The sequence below is a fragment of the Crocodylus porosus genome, unplaced genomic scaffold, assembly GCF_001723895.1.
Source record: "Crocodylus porosus isolate Cpor-Errol unplaced genomic scaffold, CroPor_comp1, whole genome shotgun sequence".
Classification (NCBI taxonomy): Eukaryota; Metazoa; Chordata; order Crocodylia; family Crocodylidae; genus Crocodylus; species Crocodylus porosus.
In genome coordinates this window covers 49,190,181-49,211,744 of record NW_017728918.1, presented here as the reverse complement: position 1 = coordinate 49,211,744, position 21,564 = coordinate 49,190,181, and the positions used below count along the sequence as shown (strand labels likewise).

Below are 21,564 nucleotides of genomic sequence, written 5' to 3'. Positions count from 1 at the left end.
CAGAGCTGGCTCTGGTGCAGCCAGATCCAGTTCACAGACCAGCCCAGCAACCTTCATCTGGCCCCATATCTGACACCGCTGGACTAACTGAATCACAAGCAACAGCTCACTTCATCATCTGTTGCTCATGAAATCCTTCAGTTAATCTATAAGGTACACCTTTACCTTGTCTTCTCCTAGGATCCAGGTCCAAGTAACGACCTCTTTTGTCAGCCTGGGAACTAGAAACAAAAGGATAGTAAAGTGCTAAGAATTACTTCTCAGATGAAAAGAATGAAACAGTTACATGAGATAAGTGTCAATGAGCTGTAACAGGGAAATTAGCTGGCCGCCACTGTGGAGCCCTAAGAAAGAGCTGGGCCTTCCCAAATCCAGTGAACATTAAGTATTAAGGAAAAGCAGATGTGTATAGCTAGCTAGCTTGTTGTTTAAGATCTGTTTCTTCTTACGTGGCCTTTGTGTTAAGTAAATGATACCTTGCTTTAAGGATGCATTTTGGTCACCGATTACTTCATTGCTTCTGGAGGGACCAGTGCTGTAGGGTCCAAATTTCAGTCAGATATGATGAGATCATCCAAATGAGTCATAATGGATTGCAACCAGGACCCAGTCTCTTGAGTGAGAGAATTGCCCATTTCCATCCCAAGGCAGGTGACTGTTAAAGCCCAGAGACCTGAAAGGGGATTACTGGAGTAGGAGAAAATCTTCTGAGAGTCATGAAAGATCTCAGAGCAACTCATAGTGTGTTATTTGTATAAAATGTTGTTTAAAGAACAGGATGCACTTGCTGCAGTTTTCAAACAGGTTTAAAGTTTAGCTGGATGTGGATTAATCCATGTCTGAAGTGCAAGAGGTGTGGATAATCATGGCAAAGTCTGCATATGTACTTCTTTCCATGTTCAGACAATATGTATCTTCTGTCACGTGAATATTCAGCAGTAGGGGCAGCTGTGGAGAAGCAAGGATATACAAATGGCAGACTTAATTTTGGTCTTTGTGTTCAAAGCTTGTCACAAGGAAATCTCCTTCATTTTCCTGAGAACGCACAGTCCAAAATTTAAAAAATCATAAAAATTAGTGGGTAGAGTCAATGGCAGCGGGGCTGAACTTGATGATCTTGCATGGTCCCTTCCAGCCCCTAATGTCTATGACTTTATGAATGTCTATGAAAAAATTATTGTTAATTTTTGTAAATTCTAAAATTTTGAATATTTTTAATGGATCGTTTCCCTTTATGTGTCAAATAACTCAGATGATACAGCAAGGGTCAGTCTGCAGACAACAGAAATATGTAGTTCCTTGAACTGTTTTCATCTATTTAATTTTATTATGGACATCTAGTTCCATTAATATTTAGTGTATAGGAACTAATGAAAAAGTATGGTGAGTTAAAAGGGAGCAGGGACTTAGTGTGGTATAGATGTTCATCTGTCTGTGATGGTAAGTGAAAGCTAAATAAGAGGCACTTTGCCCTGTTTCATTCAAGGGCAAGTTGTTCCAGTTTAGCTTTTACTTACCAGAGGAGCTATTGTTTGTATTTTATTTTGTCTGTGCATTCCTTAAGCCTCCACAATATGCTCTTATGTGCACTCTTCTCCACACACACACACGCGCGCGCATGCGCGCGCACGCGCACACGAGTGACAGTGTTAATATGAACTGAAGAACTTCCTTTGGGACTTCTGTTTCTTTCAGCTGTGAGTAAATCTTGTTTCTATGTATAAAAAAATACTTCTTAGGGGCCAGCAGGTGGCTCCATTTGCCAATAATTCTGTTGTAAAATAACCCTCTTTTATTATGGCCTAAAAGCTAAGTGGTTAGACTCAAATAGAAGGTGATTTATACACAAATATGCCTATATATGTTTGTATATAAATGTGTGTATATACACAATAGTAGCATTACAACAATAAATAATTAGCACCATTTATAATGTATAAGCACTAAAATAAACTGTTATACATAGACCTTAATAGATACATTTTAGAAAGATTTGCCCTAAAACTTAATTTCTTTTTCTTTGTGCAGCTATCAATATTAGCCATCCCAGCTTCAGTGGCATAGATGCTTTTGGCTATACTTCATTTCTAGCCTATTCTGCAATCCCAAATATCAGCTTCTACTATGAATTTCACCTAAAATTTCTGTTGGCAAATCACCACTCAGCATTACAAGATAACCTGATATTTTTCACTGGACACAAGGGCCAAGGTGAGTTGTTTTAATATTTTTAACTTTTCTTTAGGAGCATGCTAAACCATGAAGAACAACGTACTTAGTATTGGAAGAGTGAAGTATGCATAGATTTATTTTTGTGCGCTTGTGTTTTGAATATATATTTTATTAAGAGAAAATATTTCAATAAAATTATTCTATAAATAAACATCAATCAAAAGAATCAAACAATACAGTGATTTCATAAAAAGAATTATAGTAATTTATGGTGATTGGAAAAGCTCCCAGATTTATTAATAAAACAAAGGGAAAGCATAGAGTGAAGCTTCTCTTACTGTTTTGTACCACAAACACAAATTTGATAACTGATTTCTATTTATTTTGGCCCCATTCTGATCAGATGTGGAATATATCCCAGCATGGTACTCCATTTTGTGTCTGAAAATCAGTCCACAAGCCTGTGTGCCTCAAGCCCTTTGTTGGGTAGCAGACCAAGTGTAGAACCATGGATCTTCTAGTCTTGAAGCTCAAGTTAATATAATGTAAACTAATGCTACCTAAATATCAGGCCCTGTCCACGCTGAAATTAGAGCCATACTTGTTACATTCATGTAACTCAGTAACAAGAAACAAAAATATATATTTTTACTCGTTAAAGAAACAACCATGCTTAAACATGATCACAGTTAGTACATTATTGAATGTTGTGGAGTTCTCTACACTAGACTTAATTTGAATTCCCCCATAGCACTGGAGTGCAGTCCCTTCAGGAGTGGAGCACTGAGAAGGCTGGTATAGACAAGCCACCAACATTTGCTAACGTTTTCTACTATTTTGACATCTAGACTGTCTACAGAGATATGTGGTTCCCTACTGACATGAACATTCCCACATTTTCCTACCCATTAGGGCTCTGCAATATCGGTAGTGAAAAAATCTCAGAAAAAAAATTCAGTCATAGACAAGAGAGGATTTCAGAGTTACTTTGATCAAAACTCTTTATTTGTCTCATATGCTGTCCTGGAACTCATTTCTGTTACTTTTGTTCTTTGGGCTTTTCTGCATGGGTTGCTTTTTGTCATTTGGTATGATAATCTTTCTTCAGATTTAAACTTAGTAATGTCAGTGACCTAACCTGTATGTCTTTCATAGAATCATAGAAAATTAGGGTTGGAAGGGACCTCAGGAGGTCATCTAGTCCAACCCCCTGCTCAAAGCAGGACCACCCCCAACTAGGTCTTCCCAGCCAAAGCTTTATCTAGCCAGAACTTGAAAACCTCCAAGGATGGAGTTTCCACCACCTCTCTGGGCAATCTGTTCCAGTGTTTTACTACCCTTCTCCCCTTCTAGTGAGAACATTTTTCCTCATATCTAACCTAAACTTCCCTTGCTGCAACTTGAGACCATTGCTCCATTGTTCTGTTATCCGCCAGCACTGAGAACAGTCTAGCTCCATCCTCTTTCAAACCCTCCTTCAGGTAGTTGAAGGCTGCTATTAAATCCCCTCTCAGTCTCCTCTTCTCTAGACTAAACAAGCCCAGTTCCCTTAGTCTTTCCTCATAAGTCAATAGGTCACAAATATAGTTTCAGTTAACAGGAAAAGTAATGCTCCAGGGAGATAAAAAGGTGAACAACCCTTCTTTGTAGTTTTAAGAGAGTGAGATTTCAAAACTAGCTATTTTAAAAACATGTTTGGGAAGGTTTCATGCACTGTTGTATGAGCTAGACATAAGAAATAGAGAGAAAATAATAGGAAACACACTATTTTTAACACACTTGGCTTTTTAGCATTTTTTTTTTTTGTATTTTTTCTGCATCTCCCCCTCCTCCCCTCTCTTCTACTGTTCAAGTTTCCTGGACTATTTGGAACTACTTCTCTACCTCCTCATGATAAAACAGCCACTTTCAATTCACTTTCTGATTTTAAAAAAATCTAATTCTTCATTGTTTACTCTGATAGATGACTTCACATGAACAAGAATAACTTGCATTAGTGACAAATGCCTTGCTTTAGCTAGCTTTTGTTTTAAATCAGTTTAACTTAATTCAGTAATTTGTTAGGCAAACCAAACTGACTTCATCAAGGATTAACTCGTGCATTTCTACTAGGAATTTGCCCAGCATTAGGTAGATCTGCTTAAAATTAATCTAAAGGAGTGCAGGATTTACAATGCTAAATAGCTATCTAGTGCTTGAAGGCTCAAGGCTTTGGTTTCTCAGCTGGCTCAAAACATGGTCTTTACCACTAGCTAAACTGCAGTCATTATCAATTTAGCGGTACTCATGTTCAACAATAGTGCTGTTTCATGAGTTCTATCTGTTCACTCTTGATGAACATTACCCCACCCAATCTATCTACTTATTATGGGCATAAACAGCTTTGAGCCATTTGCTGTACTGGGTTTATCATTATTAGAAATGACTCAGCTCACCAATCTGAATGTGGTGTTAGGCAATCTATCACCTATGCAGGTAGTATTTTGTATTGTCCAAACACTAAATAATATTCATACCTCCTTTTTTAAGGACAAGAAGAGGTCACAGACATTCAGTGCTATTTCAACAATCTTTCAGTGAGAGGAACTCAATTTCACACAAAGTGAACAAGTGTAGATGACTCCAAGTTGAAAGTGTTAAGAAACGTGACTAAGCATAAATAAGACAGAGGTGTTCAGTTTCATTGCAAGGGATGGGGAAAATACAGTTAGTAAACAAATGGAATAAATGGTAAGAATTGCCTAGAATTTCACTAAAACACGCATGTAATATGAACGTTGTCTTGCCTATATTACACATATACAGACAGATTTACTCACCCTTCTGTGTTTTGTAGTAAGTCCTCTTTTAATTACATGGGTTTATTCAGCAGCAGGGGGCGGGGAGAGAGAGAAAGAGAGAGAGAGAGAGAGAGAGAGAGAGAGCAGGGAACCTTTGTCTTAGATTTAGGCCAGGAAAGCAGCTGCTGCAGGTCTGGATGAGACCAAGGTGGCTCATGTGGCAGATAGTAGGTGTGTGGAGTGGAGGAGAGTGGACAGTGCAGTGGGGAGCACAGGGAAGGGGATGTGTGGTGTGGGGAGGAAGCATGGGGTTAAGGGCAGCAGAGGATTTGTCTGGGGAAGAGACACTGAGCAAGCGGGGCATAGGGAAGGAGGTAGGAAAGAGGGCATGCAGTGCAGGGAGGAGTGCAATGCTCGGAGCAGCACAGGGAATGGACACATGGTGTGGTGGGGAAGCATGGGGGAAGGGGCAGCATGAAGATCATGGGTGAAGAAATGGGTCTGGCAAGGGGAAAGGGACACATGAAACACAGGGAAGGGCACAGGGGAACATGAGTGCAGTGTTAAGGGACCATAAGGAAGAGTGCAGGGGAAGGTGAGCATGGCATGATGAGAGTGCAGGGAAGGGACATGGGAATGGAGCATGTGGTGCATGGGAAAAGGGATACACAGAGCAGGGTGGAGCGTGGGAAAGAGGGATGTGGAGTGGTGGGGGAGCTGCTGTGGCTCTGATCCTGGCCCCAACTGGGGCTGGAGCCAAAGTTGCTGCTACTGGCCAGGTGTGCCTTTCCACCATGGTAGGGACAGAGACAGAGTGACTGCAAAGGCAGGGAGGGATGGGCAGGCACCAGAGGAGGACGAGTGGCAGGAAGTGGAAAGCACATGGGGAAGCAGGCAGCAGAGGAGCAGGCACAGGGGATAAGTGGCAAGGGAGAGACAAAGACTGTGGGATAGGCTGCCAGTCCCCAGCTGCTGCTTTCCCTGCCACTACTTTCCCTGTAACAGTGGTGGAGGGGATGAATTTAAGACAACCCTCCCAAAACATCATTTCGGACATAAATTTATAATTTTCCACTTCAGGAATCTAATAATTGGGGGATCGTCTTAAATTCAGGGTCATCTTGGATTCAGGGAAATACGGTATTCTACATAAAAAAACTGCTGAATGGTCAATATAGGGATTAGTCATTATTCTCACAGCTATCTTTGGCTGTCTTGAGTTTTAAAAAAAGACTTTGAAGTGATGTTTCAATATTTTCATTAACCAGAACATCTAGTCTCATGATACATCTACGAAAAACAACAGTACTGTACTGGGTTCTTATAACATATGTTTCCATGAAATTCCACGTTCAGTCATCAGAGGGCACCAGAACACAAACTTGAAGTAAAATTAGAAAATAAATGGAGACCATTTAAATCTCTGTATAGCAGCTTTAACTCTCTATTTTTAAAACTAGGTAAGTGCAAGGATTTAGCAAACTGTTTTAGCCATCTGCAGGAAAACTTCATTTCTTGCTAGGAGGACTTCTCTTATTCCATAGAGAAGATATGCTGTTGTTTCAGTAAGTCCTTTTTTAATTATCTTATGCAAATAAACTTCCACCATTTTTCTCTTGGGGAGGTACTTTTACCTCCTGTAAGATTTTTTTCTGTCAGGAAATTTCTTGATACTTAGTATATGTATCCCCTTTCTTATTTTCTTCTTATTAATCCAAGTTAGCATCATCATGCACTACATCAGTATATTCTTCCCTTTCTTTCTTCTAATTAACTAATGAAAAGCCAGAATCAAAAAAGTACTTAGGCAGAATTTTGATGGTTAAATCCCAAACCATAACCCACAAAAGCCCCTCCTAACCATTTAGGCACCTAAATTTTCATCAGTAAAGTTACACAGGTGCCTAAATTTTTGCTACTGCACGTGGCCCAAAGCATTGCCACAGACCATCTCCCACCTGAGGCTTCCCTGTGACTGTGGACTACAAATCCCAGAGGCACCTGGAAGCAAGCAGAAGACGTGATGAACAACCCTGCAGTCCTGCTTCTGTGATGCTGGATTACAAATTCCAGAGGCCTGAGGGGTAGCAGGAAGACTAAGTGCCAGACCACCATGGCCTAACACCCCTTGGCTTCTGACCTAAGCCACTGCAGCCATGTGGCTGCATTTCCTGAATCAAAGGTAAATGTGTATCCAGTTGTTTCTCAGTTTAATTTTTGCAGCCTAGACTAACCTACAAAGACTGAATCGACTCAGCCTCAGGGTTGTTGACTCTCTATACTTAGCCAAGGTCATCTAGTCCAGCTCCCTATTCAAGCTTGACTATACCATCTCAACCAAGTGTCTGTCTAACATGCTCTTAAAAATTTCCAAGGATGGAGATTTCACAACTTTTCCAGGTAGCTTGTCCAATGTGTGACCACACTCATAGTCAGAAGTTTCCTCTTCATTTCCAACCTACAATTCTCCTGCTGAAGCTTGAGGATACTGTTCCTAGTTGTGTCCCTTACAGTCACAGAGAAAAACCCATTTCTATCCTCTTGATAATCTCCCTTCAGGTATTTGAAGACTGCTATCAAATCCCCCCTAGTTTTCTCTTCACCATACTAAATTACCCAGTTCTTTCAGTCTTTCCTCATAAGAATGTTTTCCCAAGCCTCTAATTATTTTTGTTGCTCTGTGCTTGACTCTCTCCAATCTGTCCACATCCTTCTTGAAACGTGGGGCCCAAAACTGGACACTCTTCCGGGTGAGGCCTCACCTGTTCTGAAAAAAGGGAAGAATCTCTTTCCTTGATTTTTAAGTGACACTCCTGTTAATCCAACTCAGTACACTGCTGGCTTTTTTCACAACAAGGACACAACAAAGGCTGGCTCATATCAGTTTATGGTCTCCTGTAACCTCAAAGTCCTCATCTGCAGTCCTGCAGCATAGCCACTCAATCCCCAGTCTATTTTTGTGCATGCACTTATTTCATTCCAAGTACAGGACTTTGCACTTTGTTGAATCTCATCTTGTTGATTATGGACCATTTTTTTCAATCTATTCAGGTTATTTTGGATCCTATCCCTACTCTCTAGGGTGTCTGTAATTCCACCCACCTTGCTGTCACCCCAAAATATAGTAAACAGACACAGTATCCCATCAGCCAAATCATTAAGATACTGAATAGTACTGGACCCCAGACAGAACTCTGGGAAACTTCACTTCACTCTGGGAAACTTCTTTACACTACTCCCAACTGGATAGTAAGCCACTGAGGACTATGTATTGTGTATGATGATCCAACCAGTTATGTATCGCCCCTACAGTACTTCCATCTAGTCTGTATTTCCTTAGTTTGTTAATGAGAATGTCATGAGAGATAGTGTTAAAAGCCTTGCTAAAGTTGAGTTATATCGTATCTACTGCTCTTCCCCCATCCACAGACCCTGTTACCTTATCATAGAAGCAGATCGGGTTGATCAGGCATGACTTGCTCTTCATAAATCCATGCTGGTAGTTTCTGGTCACCTTGTTCTCTACTGGGTGCTTCCCAGTAGATTCCTTGAGAACTTGCTCCATGATCTTTCCAGATATAGAGGTCAGGTTGATTGGTCTGAAAGGTCCCAGATCCTCCTTCTTCCTTTTCCTAATGTTGAGCACTATATTTCATTTTTCCAATCATTCAGGACCTCGCCTAACTTTCAGGAATTCTCAAAGAGGATAGCTAATGGCTTTGAAATTACCTCCACCAATGTCTTCCTTACACTAAGGTGCATCCCATTCCTACCAACTTGAAAGCACACTTAAAGGAATAACCCCAGGGATCTGTACACAAAACAATGACTAAATGCAGGAGGCCGTTTTGAGTTATACATCTCACCCTCAGAGTCTGGTAGAGAGGTGGAATTTCAGCACGCCCTGCACTTCAGTGTTTCCTGTTAGCTTGCAGAGCTGCCTCCTGTTCAGCATATTGGCTGTTCTGACTCTCACTGTGACATGCTTGACTCTCCCATTCACTGTATGGGGCTCTACTCCCAGAACTCCACAACCAACATTTAAGTGAGCTGACAGTGCATTACCATACCTAAGTTCCTATGTGAATATGGGCCAAAACCATTAAATAAATGTGGGTCCAACCTTGTTCTCTCCTTTTCTTAATTAAATACCTTCTGCATCCATACATTTCTAGATTTCCATTACATACTACAATCCAACCCCAACCCCCTTTTCATAGAATCACAGAATTTTTAATAAAAACCATATTTTAATGAATGGGTGTTCAAATCTTCTGTCTGGCAAAATAAGCTTCCATCTTCCTTGAGAAGCCAACAGGCAGGCTTATTTTCTTCCTTAACTTGTGTTCTGGTGACTCTTATCCTCTTTCTATTCTGTTTGCTCCTCCTATAATCCTCTATTATGATAGATTAGTGCAATCATATAGGAAGCATTAAAAATCCACTGTAGATATTCAGTCATTTTATCTCAATGACAAGATTACCTCCAGTGAGTGTTGAGAAAAATTATTGTTCAGCAGTATGTTTAGATATTACAATTTATTTTGATCATTATAACGTTTTCAAGTTTGTTACAAAGTGCCATTAATATCATGCTGCTGCAAAGACCTTTCTAAAATGACCTTTCTATGCCTTTATAAAATATAATTAAACCCTGAAGGCCAGTGTTGGCAGTCTTTTGCTTACAACCGTCAAATAGTTTTATTAGTTCTTTCTGGACACTATTCAGAGGGTTGGCCTGTGAACAGAAAGAACAGATTTCTCCCGTGTTCATCTACAGTATCCTAGTACCAGTATAATTATGTTCCGGTTTTTCAACAGTGCAGTTTAATTATTACTACAACAAAAAAAGTGTCTACATGAGATGCTGATTTTCATTAGATCGTCTTTTAAGATGTTTTTCAGACACTGATGCTGCTTTGCTTAGGTACTTTTCATTGCGTATATATAGAGAATAAAATGAAATAAGTACATACAGCTACCTTTTCCATTATAAAGGCAATCATCTGCAAAAAATGACTTAGGTCAGTACACCATCACTTGAGGGACCTAGCTAACTAATGCTACATAGCCTGGCCTAACAGAACCATCAGTGACTTCCTGTATTTAGCATTTAGTTTAGATTTAGCAGCTCTAGATGACAGGATGGGAAAAAAGACTTGTTCCTACTGTATGCATCAAACATAACAAAACTTGACCAACCCTTTATGAAACAACTCTGGATTAAGTAACATATTAACCAAATTAGAGTTCTGCTGGGGTATGATATTTGCAACCTTAAGCATGCTAGACAGAAAGTGGCTGTGGACTAGCAAACCATGGCCCCCCAGAGCAGGGCAGAGAGGCCATGGCTTCTTCTGCAGGGCCCATGGTAGTGCAGGGTTTGGTCCACCCCCTTACCCAGAGGTAAGGAGGTATCCTTACCTGTCTGCCAGCTGGAAACTCTGGCCACGGTCAGCTGTGACTGCTGGGCCATGGTTTGCCAGGCTGCAGCCACTTCTGGGCTGCAGTTTGCCAGGCCACAGCGTAAAAACTTTGGAAACCCCTGATCTAAAGTATGGAGTGTGATTAAAAGAGTATATGTTTTTGACTTCTCTGGAGTTTGATGATAAGAGATAGTTTTAGTCATTTAAACCAGATACTGCTAAGCTTCATTTATTGCCCTCTTTGTGATGCATAAGAACTGAACTTGTCTGTCTTTTCCTCTAGTTTAAAATAATCTTTTTGTGAAGGATTTCTTCTGATAACAGACTGTGTAATGCTGAAGGTTAATGAAATCAAATAATTTCCCATGGACTTGCAAATAAATGGTTCCTAAAATGAAAATCTAGAAAATGTTCAGAGAATGTTCTACACACTCTGAAAACATTAAATGCCACTATTCTGGAAAAGGGTGGGAGTAAATTTCTAAGTTAAAGTCTCCCCTAGAACCCATAGTCCTTGGTTCTTCTTGCCTGCATTTCCTTCCACTTGAAATCAAGCCCCTCCATCATTTACCAATTCCCTGTCACTAAAGGCAGTATAAATGTGTGGGTGAAGTTACTTGTTATGCTTAGACCATACTGGGCGCATCTGCATGAAACAACTTAATATGCAGTGGACTGTAGAGGTATTAAATTTAATGCGCAGTAGCAAAGGCACATTAATGAACTTATAGACACTCCCACCAAGTCTCTGGAATAATAACAAAATCAAAGTTAAGGATTAATGCTGTTTCTTGCGTCCATCACTCTGACTTGCCACTAGAGGACTGGAGAGCAGGGCATGGCTTGGAGCCAGGACACCAAGCTCAGGACACCAAGCTCCCCCTGCTCTGAGTATGGGGGAGGGGAGGAGAGTGGTGCATCCTGGAATGTTGGAGGACTGTAAATTGCTTGTTTTATCCCCACAAAAAAGACTAAAAGTTATCCTAACACAGGCTAAATAGCACAGCCTAGCGTTAACCCTTGCCTGAAGTGGCATAATTTTAGACATTCAGAGGGCCCCTAGCACAAGTTAATGAGCTTTAACATGCAGATACTTATCTTTTAAGTGCCCTTAGTATGGTCTAAATGTAATATGTAACTTAGGGCCTTGCTATATATTACACTTGGCACATACTAACCACACATAAAACACTAGCAGTTAATAAGCATTTAAGCAGTAAAACATGTGCTAAGTGCTATCATAGTATAGCAAAGTTAGGACTTTTTTTCAACAAGGAGCATCTCCAGATCTGCAGAGCTAATGTCCAAGTGCTCCACAGAGGCAATCAAGAAACTATGGTGCAGTGCTGAGGCTGGTACAGAAAAACAGCTATTTATCAGTCCCAGTCCTTGAAGCACAGAGGAGTCTGCAACTGGCTCCAGTCCAGCGTGGGTGCCTGTCAGTCACAGTCCCAACCCTCCACCACAGCAGAGTGGATTCGAGACTTCATTGTGGTATGAAGCATCATGCAACTGCTCATAAATCTTTCTAACTCCCAGTAATTCTTACTACAATCTAAATAAAACACATTGTAAGTGTATATTGTGACAAGGCCCTTAATTCCAAAGCATCAATGAAGTCACATCAGTAGTGAGAGTAGAATTCAATGTTGTTCAGTAACCAAAAGACTTAGTAGTGAATTTAGATAGGTTGGTCTTATATGTTCCCCACAGGAGTGCTTGCTTGGGACCCCCAGTTATATACAGTCTTTTGGACTACCCCCTGAAGCCAGGCTAAGCATAGCTCCCAAACAGGTAAGCCCCTGGCTCCTTGGACTCAGCCTTTGGGTCCCTGTCCCCCCCAGTCATCCATGTCCCCCACAGAGTCTTGCCGTCTGATTCAGCTCCAGAAGAAGGACTTTACCTCTTCACGTGGATGGGACTGCAGCAAAGCAGGCATCTCTTATAAACAACACAACCATGATTGGTCAAGCACAATACAACAGGCAAAGTCTTTACACCCCGAAGTCCAAGCAGTCTGTCAGGAAAACCAGCCCTGGCTCTTCTCTCTCAAGCTTCTTAGGCTCCCTTCCTGCCCCCCCCCCCCCCCCCCCGCCCATCTCTGGGAATCTCCCTTTTCAGGACTTTTTCTCAAGTGTAATGGTAGTGTTTGAGTGATGTTGTAGGAATTATGTGAGAAGCGACGATTTTTTTGAATGATACCTTTTCTTAGACCAACTGCATGATTGGAATGTTTTTTCATCTTCACAAAGAATGCCTTGCATTCAAAAACTTGTCTGCCTTTATCCCACCCATGCAGTTTGTCCAATAAAAACTATCACCCGAAAAATCCCTGCATCTCTCAAATGTAAAGTCCTCCTTTCAAGTGCCTCTCAGCCACCAGAAACTGCAGGGAGTCTCTTCAGGTACTTTTCTAGAGTTCACCTGATGTGCAAGCATGTGAAATAGTTTTTGGTTCCTTGATGGCCTATTAACTACTAATGAAGCTGACTTTGGAACTAGAGCTATGGAGACTTGCCTAACACAATTAACCCCTTCTCACTGAAGTCAGCGGAAGCCTTTTGATCAATTTTGACAATTTTTAGTATCTTCTGCTTTAAAAAGATTCCAAGCTATGTGAAATTGTGAACTGACTGAAATCTGTTAATTACTTATCTTGTGTTATTATCAGAGCCATAACTTTAAAAAATCTTTAGGATTGTGTGTTTAAAATAGAATTTGGGGGGGGAGAGAGAAAAAAGTCATAATTATCCTTACCCTAGTCTTGCAGGCAAAGGCACTACTAACACTCAGATCTAAAGAATTCTCCTATACTCTCTCACTTAGACATTATAGCATCTGAAAATTAAATACCTTGCCCCAGGTGGATGATCTAAATCAAAAGACTTAGGTACTTAGGATAGCTGTGCAATCAAAGGGGAGAGTTAGCTACTTCCAAAGAGTAATCCAAAGCAGTACCCCATAGACCAGGGGGTATCAACCAGGGATGCTAGAAATTCATGGTAGCAAAAACATTTTGACCTTTTGTGGTCTTTCTGAGTTTTTGCAACAGACGAATTGCTCTGTTGTTTTTCCACAAGAAAGTCAGAAAGTAAGTGAAAGATAAAAGCTAGAGTTTTCTGACAAAAGCTTTGAATTTAATGAGGTATCTAGAATCTAAAAATATTGAGAACCACTGATAGAGACACTCATCACCAGGAAGGTGCCAAGAGCTAGCTAATAGGAAATGCTTAACACGGGCCTACACCTGAACTCTTGTTCCTCCTTGGACCTTGTGGCTGGATATACCTCACCAGGACACCTAACCCACATCATTGTCTTCAAGGTTAAAAACAGATGACCAGCTTGATTTGAATTTAAGCTTTTTATCTTGCAAAACCCCCCAGACCTTACAGACGGACAACCTGTGAATTATCCAAATTAACAGTTTGCCTCTAAACCACTGCAGCTAATTTGAATTAATTACCGTTTAAGTCTTGTGTGTAAATAACTATGCTGCATCTGTTTAAATGTAAGTCATATCCCAGACTACTCTGAGCCACATTAAATCAGTTGCCTGTTTTTAGCCCAAGACAACATACAGCTCTCAGAGTCATTCTCAGTCCAAGATACGGGAGTGGTGTTAGTGCACATCCTTAACATTACCGAATTGATTACATCAATGGGAGACCTAAGTTACAGCGCTTCCTTAGCCCAAAGGGCTTCCCAGCATCCCAAACTGTGAAACCATTGGAATGGAGCACTTTCCATCCGTCCTGTTAAAGAACCTTGGCTACTGGCTGGTCCAGAACACAAGAGTCATGCTATCAGGATAGACAACAAGAAGAAGCCTAATTCCATACTGGAGGGCTTTGTTACATACATCTTATGCTGTAAGGCAAACAAATGTTAGTCAAATTAGTATTGTTCAACTTAGTGGAGCAGTCACACCGTAAGGTGAAAAACCATCTCTGGCTCATGACTGTGACTTGCTTCTAGAGGCTTAGTGAGCTAGGGTAGGACTAGAAGATAGGGTCAGGACCAGCTTGCTGCTCCTGCCTGACAGAGCCATCTCTGTAGCTCTGGAGCGCCCGGTGGCCACGGTGCCTCCCACTGCTGTCTAGAGCAGCTTGCTGCTTAAGCTCTTTTTCCAATCCTTTTTCCTCCAGAGCTCTCCCTCCTGCTCCACCCCTGCCCAGAGGCTACTGAGGTACCACCTGAGCTCCAAAATGCCCAATCCTTTTTTGTCCAGAGCTCATCCCCCTGCACCACTGCCAGGAGGAGCAGTGAGCCTGTCCAAATGGCAGTGGGAAGCACCATGGCTGCCAAGCATTCTGGGGCTGTGGCACTTGCCCTGCCCAACCTGCCTGGGAGGCAAACTGCACCCGAGCATCCCTGCTCACCCTGACTCAGAAAGGTCCACTGCATCTTGGGATGCTGGAAAACTTCAACTTGGAAAGTGGCCACATCTTAATGGAACTGGATCAAAATTAAGTGGATTAGAAATAATCCTACCCTGGAGTGACGTAACTTTAAAATGAATAATGAGTGCCGTAAACTACTTAAAAGGTGTTAACACGCAGCCAAACCAGGGGTTAAGAGCTCCAGAAGCAGCCTAAAATTATGATGTAACAAGGCATGTAGTGGCTTAGAGCTGTCAGCAGGAAGGGAGGAGACCTGGGTTCTCGTCTCAATTTACTTAATGGCAACATGCCATTTTTGTAGAATCACTTTTCAGGAGACAATTGCATTTTATGACCATAATTATGTTTCCATTGAAGTTTATGGGAATTTGTCCTAAACTTCAGTTGGAGAAAGATAGCTCTAAATGATATCTATAAATGAATTTCTCTTATTTCTACAGTTAAATTATATTCACAAAAGACTAGGGGCAGCCCTAAAAGCACAATTATTATCAATTGCTGCAAAATTATTTATATTAATGATTATTCAGAATTGTTTTATGTCAATAAATATCTGACCTTAATGCTAATTTATCCTTCATATTGGTGGGGGTCAGCTTTTTGGCAGGCATGCCACAGTTTAGCCCTACACACTCCCCAAGTGTCACTCTCATCCCTTTCTTCTACCCAATCTACTGCTCAGCTTTCTGCTTCCTGTCCTGTACTCCCTGATCTAATCCTCTGCATTCTGCTCCCTGCCACTGTGCTGCCTGTCCTTTCCCCAGTCTACTATGTCACATACAGAGGCTGCCTGTACCACTTGTGGCATTCATGGTATAAGCCTGCCACCCCTGGTATAAATAGTGTATTTCTAGATAATTTAAGAAAATTATTAATTGTAGTAATGACATTTCACTTGTTTGTAAAAAGTAACCTGTATGATCTTTTCTACATCTTTAAACTGATATTTATATGTTGTACATCTTGCTGTTTCATTGTTAAGAACTTTTACAGCCAGTAAAGAACTACAACTATGTGGAAGAGTAAGATTAATTTACTTCTATAATTAAGAACAAGTTTGAGCCATAGCCTTACATTAGTTGTTGTGAGACAGTGGCTGACTCTTCCTAAATTAAATTAAACAGAAATTGTGCGCATCACATAATCAATAATCATCTCAAATGCTCTCATTAAGCCACATTCTGAGTTATCTGAGAAATGTACATAGACACATTTATAATGTAATGAAAATTGGTTCTGAATCATTTGAAAGCATTACGGCTAGCATTATACTTTTTACTACTAGTTTCAATAAGTACTAAATACAAAATAAAATGAAGGCAAGAAATATATGAAAATAAATTCTTATCTGCTAGAAATGAGTGGCTTCCTGGTAGAGAGGCAAGGATTTTTGTGGGACATGTATTTTATTGGACCAACTATATGGTTGGGATAAAGTTAGACAAGCTTCCAAATGTAAGACATTCCTCATCAGGACATGACAGATCCCACAGGGGCACATAATTCAGCTTTAGCACTCTATTCATAATAATGATACTGCAGAAAGCAGAGGTGAAAATCAGTAAATCATTATGCATTGTGGAGAAACCCCTTTGTTGCTTCTTCCAATTTAGAATTGATGCAATAGCACCAAGGCTAGGGACAGAAATTACACATAAACCACTTCAAGTGATCAGTGCACATAAACCAGTTATAAACACATAAACCAGTGCACATAAACTGGTTTGAGATAAACCTGGTTGAATGTAGTATCAAATTTAACTAATTCGGCTCAAACTGGTTTATGCAATGTCTATCCCAGATTTAAATTAAATCAGACTACCCCAGCATCCCGGCATGCCCTCTGGGCTGGGCAGGTCTCTCTTCTCGACAGCAGAGCTGGGCCTTCCCCTCTGCTCCCTGGCTGCAGCGTCAGCAGTCCCTGCAGGCACCTGCCTGGCTTCTGCTCCCCCATTCCCTCTGCTAAGCAGGCATTCCCCCATCCATCACAGACACCTCTCAGCATTAAACAGCAGACCACATGCTGGCTACCTCTGAACTGTGGCACACAGGACAAAGGTAGAATCAACAGATACCTGATGATGTCTCTCTGTTTTTTTAATGGGGTGACACTGAGTTAGAGGTGATAAACATTCCCTGCTGAGCTGTTTGGGGAGGAGGGAACCCTCCCTAATCATGGGGCCTGGCCACACACCCCTCTGTTCAGCTCTATACAAGGAAAGAGAGGGCTTCTCAAGTGCTGCCACTGCCCCCCTCCCCCAGCTTCTAGCCTGAGCCACTGCAGGCATGTGCCTGCATTTCTGGGAAGTCTGTCTGGTTAGAAAACCCATTTAGCCTAGCCAGGTTAAACCAACCTGCAAAGATTGAATCAAAATTCAGGCTCAGGCTTTTTTAATGTCTGTCCCTAGCCCAAGAAATCCTAACTGATATCAGGGCACCAACGGGACTGAATAAACAAATAAGAAGAGACAATACCTTCTCTGAGGAGCTTACAATAAAGTGTTGGGAAACATGATAAAAACAGGATAAATATGACACACCTGACCCCAGATTCAGTCAGATGTTCCTTTAAGGTACACTCCCAGGCTGTTCTTGTACCTATAGAGGTGTCTTTCAGCCCCAAACCCCTCTCCGCTATATGCTGCTTCACCACTGAGTACAGACTGCAATTGCCAATTTCTGCCAATGGGAGAGAGGGGTTGGGCCTGAAGTACACTATTATCTCCTTTAAGGGATAGTTGACTATTGATAGGATAATAATTGTGAATAATGAAGATTTCTGGTATTGCAATCCATGGAATACAATACTGATTATAGCTCAAATGGATTATAAAAATGAGATAAATAGCCAGGCTGTTCTTGTTCTTTCAGGTCTGAATGGAGATGACTTCTTGGTCCTAGGCTTGCGCAATGGCAGGGTAGTGTACAGCTACAACCTGGGTTCTGGCACTGCCACTATCATTAGTAAACCACTCAACCTGACACTCACTGTTCATGTGATACATCTGGGCAGATCTCTCCGTAAAGGCTGGTTGAAGGTAAGGAACAGCTATTGAAATAAAAGCAGTTTTAGTGCATATAGACATACCATCAGAATAAAATGCTAAGCATCTGCAAGAACAAATGGTTTTAAAAAATTACACTGTTCTTATATATTTTCATTAAGATATCCAGGAAGCAAAAGAGATGCCAGATGTTTGTGAACAGGGACGTGATTCCAAGGTTGAAATGGTTTAGTAGTGCGAAATTTCTGTTGAGAGTAATTTCCTTTGTTGTAAGTAATGTAAGTCTTTTCATTAAAAGGTGGATGATCAGAAGAATAAAACTGTCACTTCTCCAGGGAGCCTGGTTGGACTCAATGTCTTCAGTCAATTTTATGTAGGGGGCTACAGGGAATACACTCCAGGATTCTTACCAAATGGATCCAGGTTTAAAGATGGCTTTCAAGGTAAAGATCACATTATTTTTTATTCCTACTACTATCTCTAGCATAATAATAGAATTCATTAGGCAGAAGGCAGGACAGGGTCATCACTCAGTTTTCCACTGTTTGTTTGTGGGTTTTTGATGACTGTGCTAGAAGAGGTTTAATGAAATCTTCACTTCTTCCCATTTCTGATCAAACTGGAAACACCCAGTCTTGTGCTATTTCTTTTTCCTCACATTATTAGTCAGTCTTAAGCAAGAAGGCATTGTCTTTTTATAGAGTAAAGTAGTTCAGATTCTCCTTTAACCAAGTTCTTTGTCACTCTGACTTCTGTTATGTGCATTTGAGGTGCCAGTTTGAACAACAGGCTTGGTGATATGGAAAGCAACTTGTTGGAAACTATACTGAGAGGGCCAAAATTATGCTATAGCCAGAGGATATTTTTCCAGTGCAACAATCTTTTGAAGTTTATCCATTAGTAATTATGATTATGATTATTTTTGTACTTGTTCTTTATTTATGTTTGTCCTACTATTTCTAATAAAAAGGTCCTAGTTCTCTGTGTGCCAGTGCACTAATCAATGCATATTATATCAAAAGATATATTTAGCACTCTAAGTTTAGCCACTTAAACCAGATACTGCTATACTCTGGATTTATAGTAGTGTAATGAAGTACAAATTCTGAATCTACCAGATCAGTTCTTGCCCCCATCCAGTCTCAGAAATCCTCTTTTTCCATTGAGTTTCCATTAACTGGTCTTATCTAATCAGAGATTCACCTCCCCATTGCCCTTCCAGGAACCTGTCCTTCCATTCAGACCGCCCTCCCCCCCTCCCACGCACCCCAATGAATCATGTCCCAGGATCAGAAATATAGTCTCTCTTCTGAAATCTTCCCCATCTTCAGTCTCTGAAATGACAACTTCTCCCCATGTCTGTCTCTGTTGTTGTAACTGGAGCAGCAGGAGCTGAAGTGCCAGGGAAAATTGGAACAGGCCCACCTCAGATGTCCTATACATCTTGTTTGGATCTACAGTGAGCAGTTGGAGGAGACCCACAATAAGAATTCTAGAAGTGAAAGTCAGGACAAGTTATTTAACAGTCATCTAACTAAATCTCTCAGAATTATGCAGTTGTTGGCTATGTGGTTTCACTTCTACAACAAAATACATTTTTCTTGCTAGCAAGCCATATACCTATAGAAGAAAGAGGCATTGAGAAGGGCATTACTTCCCTGCCTTTCAGAAGCAGCAAGTAGTGTAATGGGGAGAAGTGGCTGAATAAAAAGCACAGAGGGGTGAAATCATGAATGGTGCGTGTCCGCGGCAGCTGGTCGGGGCACGGCTGCACTAGCAGTGGTGGAAGCAAAGTGGCGGAGCACACCAGTGGTGAGTGGGGAGTTCCCACAGATGCCACTGGCAGCAGTGCGGGGGTGGTGCTGAGTGCCAACCAAGGGTCAGCGACCACCCACAGGTGCCACTGGCAGTGTCAGCAGTGGCCAGTGGGGATTGCTGACTGCCTGCAGATGCTGCCGGTGGTGTCGTTGGTGGGGTGTCAAGCAGCAACTGCCCACAGGTGCCACCAACAGTGTCGGCAGCACATTTTTGCAGGGGGTGCACAGCCATGTTCAGGGGGGTGCACATGCACCCATGTGCATTCCCCACGCATTGCCCTTGGGTGAAATATAGAGCAACATGAAAGAAAAGAGAGAGAGCATGGAGTCAACCAAGAAGTAGCAGGGCAGAGGCAGCTGCAACACCTGTGTGTCAATGCCCATGATTGTCAGCCAGGGTTCTGCGAGACCCAAAGGTGTCATGAAACCTTTTCAAGGGTGCTCTGCATGGGTACTGCCATTGCTACAGTCAAGTGAAACTGCCCAGAGCGCTTCATGCACCCTAAAGCAAACAGGAGTGCCTGGTCCTGCCATAGCCCTTTCTGGTCTGACTCCCTGCACTCCTTCCAAACAAAGAGACACCTGGGACAGGTGGAAGGGCTGCAATAAGAGCATGTGCTGCTGATGATTTTAGGCTTATCTGGGTGTGCATGAAATATATGGGGCAGTTCCACCTAGTAGAGTCAGTGGTGGCAGCAGGACTTCAGTTAAGAGCCACTTAACTGGAGGTGAGCTGGGGCAGCACAGTAGTGGTTCTCAACTGGCATGCTGCCAAATTAAAGTTATGGAAGGGTACCCTGAATCTAAAAGTTTGAGAACCACTGGTCTGTGCCAACTGAACTTCTGTTCTCTTTTCAGACAAAAGCAATCTCACATAAACTCTGGGCACCTTTTTCAATGCATGTGAGACAGCTGAGCTGTAGCAACATCTGCATAACTGCATGTCTGCTGAAATCTGAGAGAAAAAAGTAGGTTTACACTGTTGGTGACACATAGGGGGTGCACATGGGTGCATGTGCACCCCCTGAGCTTGGCCACACCCCCCTGGAAGTGCCAGCTGCAAAACCAGAAGTGCCACCAGAAGTGCACTTCCAGTTTCACCGGTTTCACCACTGGCTCAGCCACTGGGGGACCCCCCTCCCTGCCAGTAATCGGCCACTGGGGGACCCCCACTCCTTGTCAGTGATCTGGTGCCCCGCTAAGACTCAGGAGGCACCAGTTGCCCATGGTTTCCCCAGAGGTGAGGTGGAGGATGGCAGGTTCAGAGCACTGCCAAACTGGAAAAGGGAAAAACTACGGGGAGGCAAGACCAGCATCCAGGGATAGTAAGAAAAGGGATACACATATTAGAGTTCCAGAGAAGGGGATGCCGGACTGACTGAAGTAAGAAAGATCTTTTCAGTGAACCAGAAGGAAAAAAGACTTGGAAAAAATCCAACCAGAAGCAGAAATCCCACAGATAGGTGAGAGAGGGATAAGAGTCAGGAAAGGTAAAACAAGTCATGGGGACAGAAAGGGGGAATGTGAAGGGGCCAGGGACTAGAAAAGAAGTCATCTTTCCATTAAAGCTGCATTTGTCTACTGAGATAACTGTTGGCAAGAACTTCTGGACTAAGGGCTTCTTGGAAACCTGAGTACAACTGGAAACACTTAGCTGTTCACAGAACAGGACTAGTTCACACTAGATTCAGTCCTCTCCCAACTGCCATCAAGATCTTCCTCTTGCACTTCTCATTGGTCTAGAATCCAGTTTACAAACAATTAATCTTAGAATCATAGAATCAATGAGTCGGCAGGGACCTAGACAGGTCATCTAGTCTGACCCCCCTCCATGGGCAGGAAGGAGCACTGGGGGTGGGAGGGGTCATAAGACCCCAGCCAGGTGCCTATCCAGTCTCCTCTTGAAGATTTCCAGGGAAGGTGAGAGCACCACCTCTCTGGGAAGCCTATTCCAGGCTCTG

The 21,564-nt window shown here is 42.0% G+C and overlaps 1 long non-coding RNA gene across 1 annotated transcript; it reads left to right on the top strand.

Annotated features, from left to right (window-relative positions):
- The first annotated feature begins 2,038 nt into the window (after positions 1-2,038).
- Positions 2,039-18,223, top strand: LOC109311772. Its single transcript, XR_002101610.1, has 3 exons — positions 2,039-2,211; positions 17,653-17,819; positions 18,085-18,223. It is a non-coding gene; the product is annotated as an uncharacterized LOC109311772 (long non-coding RNA).
- The last annotated feature ends 3,341 nt before the right edge of the window (positions 18,224-21,564 follow it).